Here is a 12,090-nt window from a genome sequence, read left to right as displayed (position 1 = left end):
TTTTTATAATTAAATTCAGAGTCTCCACTTGGCATAATCCGGTGTGCCAAGTCCCTTTGAAAGATTCTTTTCGAAATGATTTGACTCTTTAAAACTGGTTTGCCAACAGAGATTCCGGCTAAGGAATTCTGTTGACTAAGGGGAAGGTGTTAGGCACCCCTTGATCCCGTGGTTTGACCACGGTCGCTTGGCGGAGCGTATAGGCTAATTTGACATTATGAATATTTAAACCACACAAAACATGCAAAACAATCAATCAAGCAAACAAGATAAAACAATCCAAAATTTAGTGTCCAGTCCAATTATATAGTCCAAAAATAAAAATGTGTAAAAATAAATCCTACTCTAAATTAATTCTAGACTAATGCTCTACCCGACGCCTTGGGCCTTCATCACGAACGTCCTCTGGGTACATGATACCTCGGGGCATTCTCCGATGAATAAATATATACGGATACTTCGGGGCATTCCCCTTCCAAATTATACAATTGATTCAAAAGTGATAAAATCAAACCATTCAATCAAATTTCAAACATTCAATCAACCCACAATCTCTAGATTTTGCCTACCCGACCTACGTCTTGCCTAATCCAATCGGCGTATCTTGATACTACCAAATTCAATTAACGTTTATTTCAAGTCAAACAACTAATTAATCAAACTAATCAAAATTCACTAATTATATCAAGTTTTCAATTGTCGCCCCACTTATTCCATTTTTATACCCAAACAAGGAAGTGTGTTTCCTTATCAATGTTGTTTGAATTATCAAAACAAGTAAGTACATCTCTTAGAGATCTTGAATTATGAGTTATACCATGGTTTTGATTATCAAACTTGTGCAGCAACCTTTCCTCTTGCATTTGTTGAGGTGAGAAATTACGGCCTTTAATGTTTAGGCTCTGAAATCCTTGATCTGAATGCAACATGTATTCCGATTACATACAAAGAAAACTTGTGAGTTTAAAACATGGTGGCTAGTTTGTGGCTTTGGCTTTTGAGGAAATTGCTCCTGCCCCCGTCACATTTAGCTTTGTTTCCAACCATTAGCATATGTCATTGACTTGCTGTATCATTGACTCAAACTTAGCTTATTAAGAGTGACTCTGAAACAAACACAGTATTTCTGGTTTGTCGCGTTTCTCAAATAAACCCTTTGAATCTTTGTATTTCCATGAGTTCCCGGACTTCTCTGTTGACAAAACTTCCTGCATGCCTTTTTTGGGATCACAATTATGTCTCATTCATGTGCTAGCTTTTTTCTTGCTTTGTGCAATTAAAGAAGCTGGTTGCCAGTTTTGAAATCTTTTCTCACTTGTTTTGACACGGACTTGACTCAAAGACAAGAAATAAAAAAAAAAGAATGACAATTTTTGTTTTAATAACTGACTTAAGAAAGATAAAATTGAAATAAAGAGAAGAAAGAAAAGACAATGAATGTCCCATTTTAAAAAAAAGAAACGAAAAATTCATCTAAAAATGATAGTCAACACTAATAATTATGCCATGCATTTTGGATTAAGCAGCTTGATCTTTTCATCCAAACTTTCTACCCATTGTTGTTGAGTTAATGGCCTTGAAACTGAGTTGCTTTCTTAGGTCAATTGCATTTACGACCCCATTCGGCTAGTGGCGCCTTGAAGGGTTTTCGCCAACAAGCTTCTTTTATTTTCTCTCAGCTCACTATCGCCTTATGGTGCCCGTGAGGGTTTTCACCTATAAGACTCTCGCATTTTTATTTCTCTCAACTTTCCATCGCCTTATGGTGCCCGTAATGGTTTTCACCAATAAAACTCTCTCATTTTTGTTTCTCTCTTGATTCCCTATGCTAAGGAAGACAAATAGTTCCCAAATGCATCATCATATCCCTTGTATGCTCCGCCTTAACATCCTTAAAGATTGATCTGAAGGTATTTCTTTGGTTGTAACTTGGCTTTTGTATAAGGTTAGAAAAAAAGGATGGCATAGGGCCCAAACGACACTTGAAGTGTGGTAGGACAAATAACTTTTGGAGCTGAGTTTCTTTCTGTTCCTCTCAAACTCTGCTTTGGCCCTGTCATGACAATAGGTGCGTTTTCCTTCTTCTTTCCTTCAGTTTCCCTTGGTTGATAGTAATTTCGTCCCGAATGTTTCACAGAATCCTTTTGTCTATCAGGCTCCCCAAATTTTGATGTCTCAAAGCTGGGAGGAAGGTTAACACTTGAAGACATGCCCCAGCTTTTCTATAAAACATCTTCATAGACCATAAGTCTAGGGGAATTTTTCATATCATTTTCTACACTCTTCACTTTCCCAACCATTTTCTCTGGCTCTTTTGACATGCTAGGCTTCTTAGTAAGAAATTTTAGCAGTTCACTTAACTTAACTGTAGGCTCAAGAGTATACCAATGATCATCAATAGTATTGAACGTGGAGTCACTAGTGGATTGGAGAAGCACAATCGTTGGATTGATAGACAAAATGGAAGCCATAGTAGAAGGTTGAGCAACAAAAGAACAGATGGTATGTGGTGCTGTGAATATGGTATACTGAGGAGATAAAGAAAGAATAGTGGAAGTGTTGAGGTATATTTGATGTGGAATGGATTCTGAGGCATGCTGTGGTGCATCAACAATAGTAGGAAACTGACTTTGCGATTTTGGTAGAAGACTCAAGGTATTTGTAGGGTCAAAAGTGGGGAACGGAGGTGGAGGCAGCCCACTGGCCCAAGCTCGGTACATTCCCATCATTTGTTGTCTCAGTCTCAAATTCTCTTCCTTTAAACTCTCAATTTCCTGACTCTTTGTTTCATCTATGATGCCACTCTCTATATCTTTGTTGGACACAACTAACACTTCCTTGGATTTGGTGTGATATGGAGGACCAGCCAGGAAACCACAAACCAACCACCTTAAACTAACTGAACAAGAGGCAACAAATATATTAGAGTTCAACATTTTTCAAAAACCTTTTTTTTTCTTGAAAAAAAATCACCGAACCCTAGAAGGGAGCCTACGTATCTCACCCCCGAAAGGGGAGAATCAGGTGTGCGTAGTTCGTGAAGTCATGCCAAAATGGCCAATTGAACTCTTTTTCTATTTTTTTATTCCTCAAAACTTTAAGAAGAAAAGAAAATAACAATTTGTCAAAAGAATTAACGAAAATATTTTTGAATTTTTCAGCTTTAACATCCCTATACAAAGTGAAATCTATGATTACCAAAGAAAATCTTTTTGGGTTTTCAGTTTTAAATTTCATATGAAAATGGAACTTGAACCTATTAAAGAAAAATCTTTTTGTAGTTTTCTTTTAAAGATGTATATGAAACACCTACTCTAAATGAAGAGTGAAGAAAATCTTTTTTGAATTTTTGAAATAAGATCAACCAAAAATGAAACCTACGACTATTGAGAAAAATCTTTTTTTTTCTTTGTATTTTTCTTTTCAATACATGTATGAAACACCTACTCTAAATGAAGAGTGAAAAAAAATCTTTTTTAATTTTTTTTAAATAAGATCCCCGAACCAACAATAGGCTGCCTATGTATCTTACATCCCGAAAAAGGAGAATCAGGGGTGCGTAGTTCGTCCAATTTGGACAATTAAGGATTCACTGACAGATTGACCCTAACTTAAGAGACATGACCAAAGACAAACGAATAAAATCTTTTTGAGGTTTTCAATTTGAGACTTCACATAAAACTGACACCAACAACTTTGAAAGAAAAATCTTTTTGGCATTTTTGTTATAAGAAATATACAAAGCTTCTACCAACTTTTTTTCATTTTTCTTTTATAAAAGCTCCTGTAAAAAAAATCTTTTTTGGAAGTTTTGAATTATGAATGCATGGTAAAAGAGTAAAGGAAGATCTTTTTGAAGTCTTTAAGAAAATGAGTGCGAAAGGTAAAAAATCTTTTTGAATTGTGAAAAACAAAAGCCATAAAGAACTCTAAAAATAAACTACGAAACTCTTTTTTTTTATTCACCCTTTTTTTTCAACACTTTCTTATCTATGCACTTTACTTCTAACACATGTTTTTCCCAAATCGGTCCGTCAAATGACCACATTACCCTCAGAGATGTCACATTTAGCACGTAGGGATTCTTTAGAGGTGAGTTTCCTTCAAAGGACCGTGTGGGTCCCTCTAGGTCTCAATATGATGCACATAAAAATGACCTAAAGACTGACCTACGTTGTGGTTTACTAACAAGGCCATTCGGGGAAGCATATGGTCGATAGTGGCTGCTTTGCTTTCCACCTACTCCATACATCCAATGGCTCCCCCCTAAAATAAAGGTGACTCAGCTAGAGTTCGTACACACGACGTGCGATCCGAGACTTGTTGCGGAAAGAATGACTCCGGTTATGCACATGATGTCAGATATAAAAGCGGTAACACATAGGATAAATACTGTAAACAAAGAGCACGAAAATGCAAAAAAGTGAAAACACAAAGAAAAATCAGAAACAATGCTTATACACTCGTAATGCAAAACAAAGCCGATACTCAAATTCTAAAATAGTTCCCCAGCAGAGTCGCCAGAGCTGTCACACCCCTTTTTCAACATCCAAAAGATTAATTTTTAAGTTCGAAAGGGTTTTATTATTAAGTGACAAAAAATGAAAATTCTGTTCCGAAAAGTATTTTTTATAATTAAATTCAGATTCGCCACTTGGTATAATCCGGTGTGCCAAGTCACCTTTGGAAAATTCTTTTCGAAATGGTTTGACTCTTTAAAACTGGTTTGCGAATAGAGATTCCGGCTAAGGAATTCTGTTGACCGAGGGGAAGGTGTTAGGCACCCCTCGATCCCGTGGTTTGACCACGGTCGTTGGCGGAGCGTATAGGCTAATTTGACATTATGAATATATAAACCACACAAAACATGCAAAACAATCAATCCAGCAAACAAGATAAAACAATCCGAAATTTAGTGTTCAGTCCAATTATACAGTCCAAAAATAAAAAATGTGTAAAAATAAATCCTACTCTAAATTAATTCTAGACTAATGCTCTACCCGACGCCTCGAGCCTTCATCATGAACGTCCTCCGGGTACATGATACTTCAGGGCATTCCACGGTGAATAAATATATACAGATACTTTGGGGCATTCCCCGGCCAAATTATACAATTGATTCAAAAGTGATAAAATCAAACCATTCAATCAAATTTCAAACATTCAATAAACCCACAATCTCTAGATTTTGCCTACCCGACCTACGACTTGCCTATTCCAATCGGCGTATCTTGATACTACCACATTCAATTAACGTTTATTTCAAGTCAAACAACTAATGAATCAAACTAATCAAAATTCACTAATTATATCAAGTTTTTAATTCTCGCCCCACTTATTCCATTTTTATACCAAATTCCAACGATTCAAGACAGTTATCTCAACAATCCACAACCATCTATTCAACGAAATCAAACACCAAATTAATGTCACCAAAATTCAACCACACATCAGGCAAATCAAACACGTATAGTAAAGTAAAATTAGAAGAGATAGAGTTAGAACCTAAATGGACTTTTATATGCCGAATTATGTGATTAGAAAATGGAGCCGGATTCGAAATGTCCCGATTGAACCTCAAACGACAACCCCCAACTCGATATCCACTTCGATCTTGTAGTCTGATTGAAAACCCAATTTTCGAACAGAAATGAAGAAGAAATATCGAACCAAACGGGGTCAGTCTTGTAAAGAAATGAGAGGTACCCATACAAAATTCCAAAGGAGCCAACCCATATAGAAATACCTAGAACTAATGCTAGTTTCGATGTTTTTGGGGTGCTTAAACCGATCCGATTGACAAACGAAAACCAATTCCGGTGACCCCCTAACATATCTCGACCGAATTCACCCCAAAAAATCAGAGGAAAACAAAGAGTTTTTGGCGATTTCGTGATAAGAATAATTAGACGATGAAAGAGAAACCAGTTTCGGTGAGATCGAGGCCAAATCCGGCGAGCTTAGACCAAGCAACGATGAACACGGGTCACTTCCAGTGAGATTTCGCCAAAGAATATCCGGAAACTGACCAAACCTTGTTCAAACTCTCTTCATCCTCTCAATTTACCCTTACTGTAATCTACTCTCTCTCTTCGCCGCCCTCTTTTGATCTACTCTCTTCTCGCCATCTCACTGTGTTGTTATTCTTTGTGGTCTGTATTTGTGTAGTGTGTGCGTTAATGGTGGTTTCTCGTGAGTAAGATCTAATATGGTGAGGATGAGGGATCGTATATGGGTGAAGTATGGTGAATGAAAAATATTAGTGAGGGTGTCTGTGAGTAGATGTTGGAGAAGAAGGTGAATTCTTTTTTTTTTTTTTCCATGTGCTGTGAGTGTGAGTCTTAAGAGAAGTATGTAATTGTGTATATGGTAGCTGTGGGTGTGTGTTCTGGTAAGAGTAAAAGAATGGGAAAATGGAGCCATCAAGGAGTATGTGAGCTGTTGGAATGGTGAGGAAGCTGTCCGTTAATGGTATATTGTGTGTTGGTTGTTTTGTGGCTAAGTATATCTATGGAATGGAAATGGAAGAATTCTTTTTTTTTTTCGAAGTTCTATGTATAAGTGTGTATATATCCCCCAAAATGGAGTGTGTGCATTTATATATTGATGATGATGGAATGGAAAAAATGAAGAGTGTCCCATTTGTGATATATGCATATGTATATATCCGTTCTTTACCTTGGATTCCCAATTGTGGTCCCTCCTAGTTCTTGTTGTTGTTTCTTGGAAGTTTCCTCCATGTATATTTTCCTTTATGGCCAAGAAAAGAAGAGGGGGGGGTCATGTGGATATGGGATGGTGGGGTATGGGTATGGGTGATGTGTCTTCTTTTCATTGAAAGGGTTGTTAGGATGTTAAAAAGAATAAAAGTTTGTTAGGGATTTTGTTGAAAGTTATATTTTTTTTTTATATTTTTGTGGGATGTAATTACATAGGTGAGGGTATACGGTAGGATAAGGTAAAAATGAGTAAAAAATGCTATCGGGAAAGGACAAAATTACGTGTCTACACATGGCAATGCCATAGTATAAAATGTCTAATGTTTGGCCTTAATAAGGCCATGCTTCGGGCAAAACAACGTCAAAAGTTAGTCAAATCTTTACAATTTTAGTCTCGTATGTCAAATTTATAACTCCAGGCGCAGCAGGACTTGTTTAGATGGGACGAAGAAACAAGGAAAAAGGAGTCCAGGTCCATATAGGTAGAAAGCCCAACCTGTTACTTCTCCCACATTGTTTGCAGAAAGAAGTTTTGCTTGTTTATAATGCACAACAGTAATGAGCATGTTTCTCCCTTTGGGGACATCCGTTAAAATTGGAACGATACAGGGAAGATTAGCATGGCCCCTGCGCAAGGATGACACGCACAAATCGAGAAATGGTCCAAATTTTTTTCGCCACAAAATCCATAGCATTTGCTTTCTTCTTGTTCATTTTTTTTTCAAAGAATTTATGTGTGTGTAGCTTCTCGCTTTAGACATATTTATTAGATTGTTGTGACCTTATCTTTTGGGTGCAAATTTTTGCATGGAAGATTTATGTAAAATGGCGTTGGTTCAAACTTTCTGTTTATAGTTTCTCTTTGCTTACCTAAGTTTAGTAGGCAGAACATACACAAATGGCCGTAAAGAGGAGATAGAACTTTATGAATTCGAGATTTTAATTTTTATTTTTAAATAATTGGATTTTAAATTAAACTTTTGTGTATATCAATGAACCAAAGCGTATTAGTTCAGTCGAACCCATATGTTATACTCTAACTCCACCCCTTGTATGGTTATATTTTGCAAATGCTACAGCCTACAAGCAGGGGCCGAGCTACCCTTCGGCGAGGGGTCACCGAACCTCCTTTGGTGAAAAATTATACTATTCGGTTAAAATTATTATAGTGGATGTCGAACCCCTTTTGATTTGTTCGTAAGTTATTTCTAAACCCTCTTCGTGAAAATCCTGGCTCCGCGACTGGCTACAAATTCAGAAGGTCACAAAGTCGTATATACCGAAAACTAACTTATTTCACACCAAGAAATACTGAAATATCTAAGTAAAACATCATATCCATCTCCAAGAAATTATACATACTCCAATATTCCGTCAAGCAACATTTGAAACTATCACTAAAAGTTTTGAACCAACTCTGGTAGTCCACATGATTAATAGTCCCATTCCAATCAAGTACTAAAATTAAAGGAAGGAAAGAGTTCACGATCATTCATATGGTAAAAAACACGAATATATATATATGTATGTATGTATGTATTTGAGATATGCAACCAAAATAAATACAATAAAAATTTACGATCACACGCTACGACAAATGAAGGGGGCACGTTTAGCCCAATCAATTATATCCCAAAATCGAACTTTCTTGCGTCCAGAATGATATTTGGCAGCATCGACTGTTTCATTTTCTTTTGAGAATATCCCAAAAAATATGAACATCATCGTGTTCGCATTTCCTCTCATCACGACGCAGCTTTACACGACCTATAAATAGAAGTTTCAAAAGTGAGCATTATTGTGATTATATAATGAATTTATTCCAAAAAGAAAAAAAGAATCAGAATAGTAAAATTGAGTTTGAAAGTAGTACTCAACATTAGTATATAGTAGTACAAATTAAAGGTCGTTTGGTATGTAGTTGGTTAAGAAAAATAATACTCCATGTGTATAATAAGATGTTGCATAAGTAATACATAATACCATGTTTGGTAGTTAGTTAGGATTATGTATAAAACTAATGCAACATTCCATTTGCAATTTAGAAACTCGTATGACTAATACATGTATAAATTATGAGGAAATCTATGTATAATTTTATGTAGAACAGAGGATGGAATGATTAAACTCTGACGATAAGAGTGTATCATCTATGTTGGCTAAATCAACCTAAAGACACTTTTAAATGCTGTGATATTATCAGTTATGGGTCAATCCCGTAAGGTTTTCCTCAAAAGATCTCGCACCATTAAAAGACCCTACATGATATATGTAGCTTCTAATCCTTTCAGCTACTATCATGAGACTTTTGTTCGCACACCCAACAATCTATAAAGCTAGTATAAATATCAGAGCAAAGAAATATCTTGTATTCAAGGTCTTCCAATATCAAAATGAAATTTCACTTGTTTTGGTCCACAAAAGTAATCAAATCGGACCTCGGTAGAGTTGGGCGAGGGGGCATTGAATCCCCTTCGATAGAAAATTATGCATGCGTAATTATCTAGGTTTATCTTTTAAATTATTAATTAATATGTAACATTATGTAACAACCGAAAAATGATAGTACAATCTTCAAATGTTATACTCATTAAAACAATGCACACTACAATACAATAAAACATAATAACTTATGAAACGATACGTAACAACTATCACATCAATCGACTCTATTTTCCCGATAATAGATCTATTGAAATTGGAAAAATTTAGATATTAAACGATGTTTAATTTGAATAGGCTATTTTCTTCTATTCATTTTGTAAGAAAGCAAAAGATCTCATTTTCTCGAAAATTGAATTAAGGAGAACTGACCAATTTTACGAAAGCGAATACGTGTAGAAAATTTAGACCAAGCTTTACGAATATATTTTTCTTGAAAATATTTTTTAAAATTCAACACCGAACATACACATAGCATACACAAGAGATGCATTCAAACTTTATATTTGTCGTTGGTATCACGTCTCAAAACACCAAAAAGAGATAAAATTTGTTACCATGAAAAATGAATCTGGTTATAGTTATTTTGATCTTCTTCTTTATTGACTTTGTTAGAATTTACATGAATCTAACAACTTAATATATCTACATGACATAATTTATGACAAATTAGTAGGAAGAAATTTTTTTTACAAATAATTACTGATAAATTTAATATTTATAATCATTAAAGATATTTGAGTAAACTTATCAGTTACGATGCAGTACCATACTGTCAAACCAAACAATAAAATTATTATTAACCAGTAATGAACGATACAGTCTATCCAAACATGGTATTGTATTATACTGTACAGTACAATACCATGACGTATGGTACCGTACATTATGCAACCATGGCAAACCACCATCCAAGTTAGGGGATTTATGTTGTTTACACAAAAAAAAATGTTAGCTAAAAATGCTTGAAACAAATGAGAGAGCCCGTTGTGGGCATAGCTGGACTTATTCAGATGGGACAAAGAAACAAGCCTAACTTGTTATTTCTCCCACATCGTTTACAGAAAGAAGTTTTTCTCTCTTTATAAAGTACAACAGTAGTAGGCATGCGAGAAGATTAGCATGGCCCCTGCGCAAGGATGACACACACAAATCGAGAAATGTTCCAAATTTTTTTCCTAACTTTTCCCAATTTCTACGTGTGGTTGTGTTTTGCTTTTCCACTCATTTTCTATGTATGTTAAAAAGCTTCTGGCTTTACACATATTGATTAGATTGTAGTGAAATTTCTTCTCCTCTAGTGCATTATACAAATTGTATCGACCTTATGTTTTTAGTGTGCAAATTTGTCTTGGAAGATTCATGTCAAGTGGCATTAGGTTAAATGTAATTAAATTTCTGTTTACAGTTTGTCTTGCTTAAGTAAGTTTAGGCAGAACACACACAAATGGGAAAGAGGGGATGAATACATTAAACAAGTTATTGTGCATATGCAAGGACTACTCAATTTGCATTGAACAACCAATGTAAAATGGACAAGGCCAAGTGAGTTGAATAGGTTATTTCAGTCAAAATAAAACCTGTTCGTTTATAGCTTAACTCATCTTAATTCGTCTAAGTTAACTCATAGTAGCATTCATACCTGGACCTTCTATCACGGGCTTCACCTGGATAGACTGAGAAATTAGAGATTAGAGGCATGGCAAATTGAGAAAACGAGAAATGAGCAGTGGACATCAATAATATTATAAATTGCTTTTATTATGACTTACCAGATTGAATAAATACTTTACCCTCAACCCCATCTTCGTGCTACCAGACAGGCATATCAATCAATTTCTTGTTCAGCCTTTCAAAATTAGTGACTGCTAGTAGGTAACTTCTTAAAAGCTCCTTTTATGTGGACTATGGAGAAAGACCAAGAAAAATTGGCTACTATAAGGACAATATTTTGGGATAAATAATTTCGGGTTCATTTTGTAACTTCTTAAAAGGGTGAAATAGTTAGTCCCACGGAATATTCGTCTTTCATATCCCATTAATTAAACGACCTCAATGGGTAGAAGTTTGTGAAACGTCTCATATAGCTCATTAAGGAATAAGTAGTCTCTTTTATTATGACTAGAGAATTCTCACTTCTTGATATAGCTTTCGGGTTTGAGTTAGGCTTAAGTTTATTTCTCTACATGGTATAAGGATAGGACTCGTGTCAATTCTTGTTTACGATGTTGGGGCCCATATTAAAATTGTAGATGCGCTAAATATTTAGTATTGAACGTGAGAAGGGGTAAAAACCGTTCCACATCTACCCTTCAAGAGATGTATGGTTTCTTAAAATATACCTTAGGCAATTTTATATCTTTTGAGCTAGCTTTTAGATTTGAATTAAGGTCCAGATTCATTTCTTTACAAGTTGAATATGGACCTGACTAGTGTTCTTTGGGGTCAAATCTAAACTCTAGGATCAGTTGGGCTCTATATGCATGAATGAACATAAAAGCAAAAGCAAAAAACTGTAGCTAAAATGTAGTTTCCAAAAGTAGACAAATTGGAGAGCAAGGCTGTACTATTTCTCATATTGCAAATCAAATTAAATAAAGAAGGCCAGCCCATTATAGATTAACTCCAGGCACAAACGGGCTTGTTCAGATGGGACGAGGAAACAAGCAAAAAAAGGAGTCCAGGTTTGCGCCTGTGAAAACCCCAAACTGTTATTTCTGCCACATCGTTTGCAGAAAGAAGTTTTGCTCTCTTTATAAAGCTCAACAGTAGCAGGAACGCTTGTCCCTTCAGGGACATCCGATAAAAATGGAACGATACAGAGAAGATTAGCATGGCCCCTGCGTAGGAATGACACGCATAAATCGAGAAATGGTCCAAATTTTTTTCCTCCCAAAATCCTTTTATTTTTTTCCTGGAATCAGCTTAG

General features: G+C 35.6%; 2 non-coding genes and 1 pseudogene across 2 annotated transcripts; all 3 read left to right on the top strand.

Moving 5' to 3' along the window:
• Nucleotides 1-7,285: 7,285 nt before the first annotated feature.
• On the top strand, nt 7,286-7,392 carry LOC124898370. Its single transcript, XR_007055337.1, has one exon. It is a non-coding gene; the product is annotated as a U6 spliceosomal RNA (small nuclear RNA).
• Nucleotides 7,393-10,225: 2,833 nt separating this feature from the next.
• On the top strand, nt 10,226-10,336 carry LOC124898378 (annotated as a pseudogene).
• Nucleotides 10,337-11,944: 1,608 nt separating this feature from the next.
• On the top strand, nt 11,945-12,047 carry LOC124898371. Its single transcript, XR_007055338.1, has one exon. It is a non-coding gene; the product is annotated as a U6 spliceosomal RNA (small nuclear RNA).
• Nucleotides 12,048-12,090: the final 43 nt, after the last annotated feature.

This window comes from Capsicum annuum, chromosome 4 (genome assembly GCF_002878395.1).
Source record: "Capsicum annuum cultivar UCD-10X-F1 chromosome 4, UCD10Xv1.1, whole genome shotgun sequence".
Lineage (NCBI taxonomy): Eukaryota > Viridiplantae > Streptophyta > Magnoliopsida > Solanales > Solanaceae > Capsicum > Capsicum annuum.
The sequence above is the reverse complement of the archived record's forward strand: the minus strand, read 5'-3'. Positions and strand labels throughout refer to the sequence as shown.